We start from the raw sequence: 6000 nt of genomic DNA on the forward strand, positions 1-6000 counted from the left end.
CTACAAATATTTAAGCCAAGAGCAGCAGCCCTGCCAACATGTCATCTATTACACAAATGAGTTGTAGAAAAGTTGACAGGGCACAAAATATCTTCACGGATCTGTCACATTTTAATATTTGCTTTCAATATTAACTAACATAATGGGAAAGTCATTTCACCTACCACAATGTATGGGTAGTTATCACTGCAGATAATGCTTAGTGGAGGTAAACATTTATCCAAACCGCAGTTACTGGATTTGCCCTATCCTGCTAACCATGAAGCGTTGCAGCAAAATCATTACTGAGTCAGCAGCAAATCAAATCAAAGACAGTACTACTTGGCACCTGAGAACTGTGCCCTGGTTGCCACAGTGACAGAAAGACCCGGTCACGCCAGTGCCGATGGCAGTGACACCCCACTACACTGGCGCTGCTACCACACACTCAGAGAATTATTTGGGAATGATCAGATTTGCAAGCTTGGGAAGTTGTTGCTAACATGACACAGCACCCCAGCATGGGAGAGTAATAACACTGACGAGAGAACTAAAAAAAAAATATATGGAAATTTGGAAGGTAGCTGCAGATGTATTTCTTTCCCTTCTGTGATCGCCTGTAGCATAGGTTCACTCACTTGGATCTCTCTCTCAGGTCATGTTCAGGAGAGCAGGGCAACGAAGCCGATGTGAGGAGGTCAATGTTGACTCACGGGATGGTCACGCACAGCTGTCCCACCGCTCACCGGTCTCGAGAGTCACTGGGGGTCGCGCCACACTGCCGCCCTCTGTCCGCCTCGCTTGGCCCTACTAAACGGATTCTGTCTGTATATAGTCTTTTATCCTTGCCTTACGATATTCAGGACATTTCAGTCTTTGTTTATAATCATTTACGTTGTAATACTTTTTTTTTTACTTTTTTCTTATCTTTTTCTATTGATGTCCTCGTAATTTTGTTTTCTTTTGACCAATTATTGTTTTTTTTTCCCTCTCTCCTCTCTTTTTCTTAGTAATCAATATACTATTCCATTTTAAGCCAATCACATAACCCACTTAATCCAACATACTTATATAGTCATTCATTTTTAACACTTATAGCCCTTTACCGTCTATATCTTCTCAGCCTGTCTACATTTCCCCCTTTCCTTGATATTCCTCATGCAATTGTCGTTATTGTTGTTAGTATTAAAAGTGGTGGTGGTGGTGGTGGCGTGTGTGTGTGTGTGTGTGTCATATAGGAAAATAGGGATGCTCATACTTGCTGTTCTGTCCCCGTATTTCAAGACTTTATAAAATCTAAGAGTATTAGTTTATCTCCACATACTATATTCAGATCAGTTATCATGGAGAAGGTTAGTACTTTACTGGAATTTTAAATGGAGTTTTCTGGATTTTGTATGGTCTTATCTTAAAGGATATCTGATATAGGTATTTAAGTAGCATAATGGATATAACAAAATTCTGAATGTTATTAATCACGAGAGAGAGAGAGAGAGAGAGAGAGAGAGAGAGAGAGAGAGAGAGAGAGAGAGAGAGAGAGAGAGTACATAAAAATGCAAGAAAAATATTATCTGAAGCACGGTTAAGCACGGTTTACACGCTACGATAAATTGTAGCGATTTATTGTAATGAAAAGGTTGTTACAATTTGTCGTTACGTGTAAACAGGAGATCGTAGCGATTTATTGCGGAGTTGGAATTGGATTGAGTAGTTGGTGCCAGCAGGCTCAAATCTATATGCATCGTAACGACAAGTAAACAAGGTTCCAAGATATCGTTACAATCTAGCTCATTTTCAGATTGACTGCTGAAGTGTGAAGTCCTGGTGCGCAAGAGCTAATTTGAAATATAAACTTAATACACAGTGATGGCGAAGCAAACTGTGTCTTGTTTCCTTATTAATGGAGAAACTAAATTTAACAATTCCATATAAGTGTCTTCTCCCATTCTCAAATAATTTCGCCAGTCATTCGGCTCATCTCTCAATGTATCTAACAGAGTTATATGAGAAAACACTTGTTTTTTTCATTAACCAATCACGGCTCCATTTCCTTTTTGATTTTCGTTTTTATCTTGATCTTTCTCCCACTAAACACATCCCAAATGCAGACCACCATAATGTTTCTTCCATGACGGTCAAGTAAAGACTAAAAATATTGGATTAAAAATCGTTGCATGTAAACGCTCTTTCAATCATCCAATAAACCGTTACTATCTCAGTGTTCAATAAATCGCTACAATTTATCGTAGCGTGTAAACCGTGCTTGAGGCTGCAAGAAGCCGTCAGATTATATGTGGCAGTACTTTCATTACTGTAAGAGTAGTTTCTCGAACTGAGAAGTAATTATGTAGATCACATATCGATGACAAGAGGCGCCCTCAGGCTGACACTAAGAAGCTTTAAAAGAATATTAGATATTGCTGCATATCCACTGTAGGGGGGAGGGGGGAAAGGGTTGTAGAGCCGTTATCCTTCCCTTAACTTCCTGTTGGCCCCATTCGTCGTGGTACCTCCTCCCCGCCGATAGAGTCCTCGCAGCTCCCTCCGTCCTGTGCGCAGACTGCAAGGCGGTTGCAGTCCCTCACCACTCACCGTGCAGTCGCGGGCCGCTGTTCCCTTAGCGACTCAGGCGACGCCCTAAACTGGTAGACTGCGCAAACCAGAGCCAAAAGCTCTAGCGGTATAGGCTTCCCTTAGGCGCAAAAACCTTGCAAACTCAGATGACAAGGTTAAGTTTCTTCAGTCATCCTCCCTGCGTGGTTCATATCGCCCAACCTGATCAGAGGACCCTTAGGGCCACTCCAGTGGGCAGAGAAGTTAATAGAAACTAGCCTTCTCCAAGTCTGTTTGATAGCTTTTTTTTTTTTTTTTTTTGCCATCATCCTAAATTACGTGTTAGGCCATTTTTGTTTAACTTAATTTTTATTAAATTAATTTATTTTATTTTTAATGGTATTTTAAACTTATGTTAATTTTTATTTATTTTTTTATTTATTCATTTATTTTTTTCTTTACTTTAGAAATATACAATATTATAATATACATACATTCAGTCCTTCACACACGCTTCATTCATACGAGGTACCTAATCCCATCACAGAAGCTACTGTTCTTTGTCAGGGCAAAGAAGAGGGAGGGCAACTCACAAGCACACAGGTACCATGTACCTGTGTGCTTGCACATACATTAATAGGAAAATATTTTCATACACACTTTCATACTTTTATTTTAAACATTTCTATTTACGTATTTAATAAGTTTATATACATAATATATAATACATATATGACATAATATATGCATGTAAATCATATTCCATGACTAAATTGGTCTCAGATAAACCAGTCTATCAACCACATCAGGGTGTTCATCATCCAAAAAGGTGGTCTGCATTAGCAGGAGGCCGCGGCCCCGGCAGTAGGTTGCCAAGGGCCGCCTTTCCTCCCGATAACGTACACTGAAGAAGGATGTGCTCGATAGAGAAGTAAACTCACCGTGGTACATTGTGGTGGAAAGGCATTGGCTATAAGGAAGCATGTGTAGGGAGGATGGAGCCCATCCTGAGGCGTGTGAGGACCACCTCCTCCCGTGTGGAGCGATTGGAGGAGGCCCACTCACCCATAATGGGTTTGATTGTGTGTAGGTGGAGGTTGTCCCAGTGATTCTGCCACAGGAGTTTTACTGATGATTTAACAACTGAGATACATGACTGCAGATCCCAATGGAGGTTCCAAGCTCCCTCGAGCTCTGCAGCAGACCGAGCCAGCATGTCAGCCTGTTCATTCCTATGTATACAGGAATGTCTGGGCGTCCAAATCAGTGAGAAGGATTTACGACATGAATTAAATTTATTAATGATGTTGCCCTATATTTCATTTATATCCGTGTGGCCAGATTTTATTGCCTGAAGGGCTGACATAGAATCCGAAAAAAATTATAGTTGAATGATGAGGTAAATTTAATGCATAATCTATGGCCTTGTCAGTAGTAAAAGGTTCAGCAGAAAACATCCATGTATGGGTAGGTAGTCGGAACCTGAGGGCACACTCACACGACCACACACTTGCATTCACACATTCATCCGTCTTGGAGACGTCTGTGTAGAGATGAAGGGATGAAGGGAGGCCAGCGACAAGGGCCCAGAAGTGTTGGTGGAGCTCACCCTCGGTAACAACAGCCTTCTTCCCGGGTAGCCAGTTGATGGTGACAGTGATGGTGGGACGTTTCCAAGGAGGAAGAGTGCTCAGCATGAGCAAGTCTGCGTTTTCCAGTAGAATGCTAGTGAACTGGCAGAGGGTATGGAGTCTTCAAGAGACTGGACAGCCGGCGGACTGCAAGTTGGAGGTGGTGCTGCCGTATAATTCTGCTAGCTGCATTACGAAGGGGAGCCTTCCTGGCTGTTTTTATCCAGTGGGATAAAAGGAGGGCATTGCGACAAAGGTGCAATGGTGGCATATTGGCCTCAGCCTCCATCTGCGCCATATGAGTGCAGCACAGGGCTCCAAGACACATTCACACATACATTCTGAAATACAGCCAGTCTCTTCAGTATTGGTTCTGACACAGACCCATACACCTGTGAACCTTAGTCTAAGTGAGAGTGAATCATTGACTTACACACCATTGATAAAGATTTTCTGTCTGTTCCCCGTGAGGTACCAGAAAGATACTTGAGGACATTGATTTTTTTACAACAACGAATAAACAATTTATTAACATGAGTCTAACAGTTCAGTCTACTGTAAAAATGCATACCAGAAACTTTACTGAAATTTTAAATGGTATTGGCTGACCTTGAAGTGTTAATTGCAAATGAGGTACGTTAAGTCTAGTGAAAACAACACCGATACACTTACGAACAGAAAACTTAAATCTCTAAAAAGAGGCCCAATGCTGGACGTTGTAAAGTGCAGCTTGAATCGACCTGCCGAGAGCTGTGCGTTAGGTGAGGAATGCCGCAACACAGTCGTCAGCGTACAGTGAGTATTTAAGATTCTTGGGGATGGGATTTGTCAAAAGAATATCATTAATCATAAAACAAAGTAAAATGGGACAAAGAACACTTCCCTGTACCACCCAGTTTTCCTGGATGAAAACGTCCGAGATTGCATTACCAGGAAGCTTGACAGAATGTTCTGTCCTGAGGGAAGTTATAAAACAAAAATGGGCAAGTTACCTCTGAAGCCATGAGCGTAGAGTTACATGAGAATACCGTGTCGCTATGTCATGTTGAAGGCTTTGTGGATGTCCAGGAACACTCCTTATCATGAACTCATTTTTGGCAGATGCCTCTGAAATGTAATTAGGTGTGTTAGGTGATCCATCGTACTTTGGTACTTCCAAAAACCCGACTGCTGATCACCAAACAATATCCTTCACTTCTAAAACAAAAATGAACCTTCTCTTTATCATATGCTCCATGACCTTACACAGCTCGTGAGCGCAATATGATAAAACGCACTGGGGTCTGTAAGGCGTCCAGTCTTTTTGGGATTAGGATGACATGTGAAAAATACAAAGACTGAAGGTAGGCGTGGGTGGTCCAGATTCTATTGTAAAGTTGTAATAATTTTGCAAGGGAAAGATGGCAGAGATGTAACATAATGTATGAAATATTGTCTGGACTGGGACTGGAGCCTTTATAGCAATGGTTCCCAAACTTTTGGTAAATTACCAGATGGGGATAATTTAACAATTATTCAAGGGTAATGGAGGGGATAATAGAGAAAAGTTAAGGATTCTGAAAATCAAGAAAACATTGCGGTACCCGGCATTAGGATCAATGGTAACTTAGTCTGATGTTCTTGATATCTTTGGAAATAGTCATTAGAGATGCACAATGTTCAGATATAATAAATAAAAGAAAATATCTCCAGTGTTTTAACTTAGCCATATATATCAATGTTGACAACATTTTGTGAAAGGGGTAACATGCTTAATGTGGCATATTAATTGGGTAACAAGCTGAAAAAGTTTGGGAACCGCTGCTTTACAGGATTTAGGGCAAAGAGCTCATCCAAC

The 6000-nt window shown here is 41.1% G+C and overlaps 1 protein-coding gene across 5 annotated transcripts in view; it reads right to left on the bottom strand.

Annotated features, from left to right (window-relative positions):
* The window catches only part of LOC135104933 (dipeptidyl peptidase 8-like), a 282612-nt gene extending 281854 nt beyond the window's left edge, over positions 1–758 (bottom strand). For all 5 annotated transcript variants that reach the window (XM_064012719.1, XM_064012718.1, XM_064012717.1 and 2 more), the window contains exon 1: positions 618–758. The gene's annotated coding sequence lies outside the window, so the exon portion shown is untranslated. The remainder of the gene's footprint in view (positions 1–617) is intronic.
* Between the last annotated feature and the right edge of the window lie 5242 nt (positions 759–6000).

The sequence above is a fragment of the Scylla paramamosain genome, chromosome 11 (assembly GCF_035594125.1).
Source record: "Scylla paramamosain isolate STU-SP2022 chromosome 11, ASM3559412v1, whole genome shotgun sequence".
Taxonomy (NCBI): domain Eukaryota; kingdom Metazoa; phylum Arthropoda; class Malacostraca; order Decapoda; family Portunidae; genus Scylla; species Scylla paramamosain.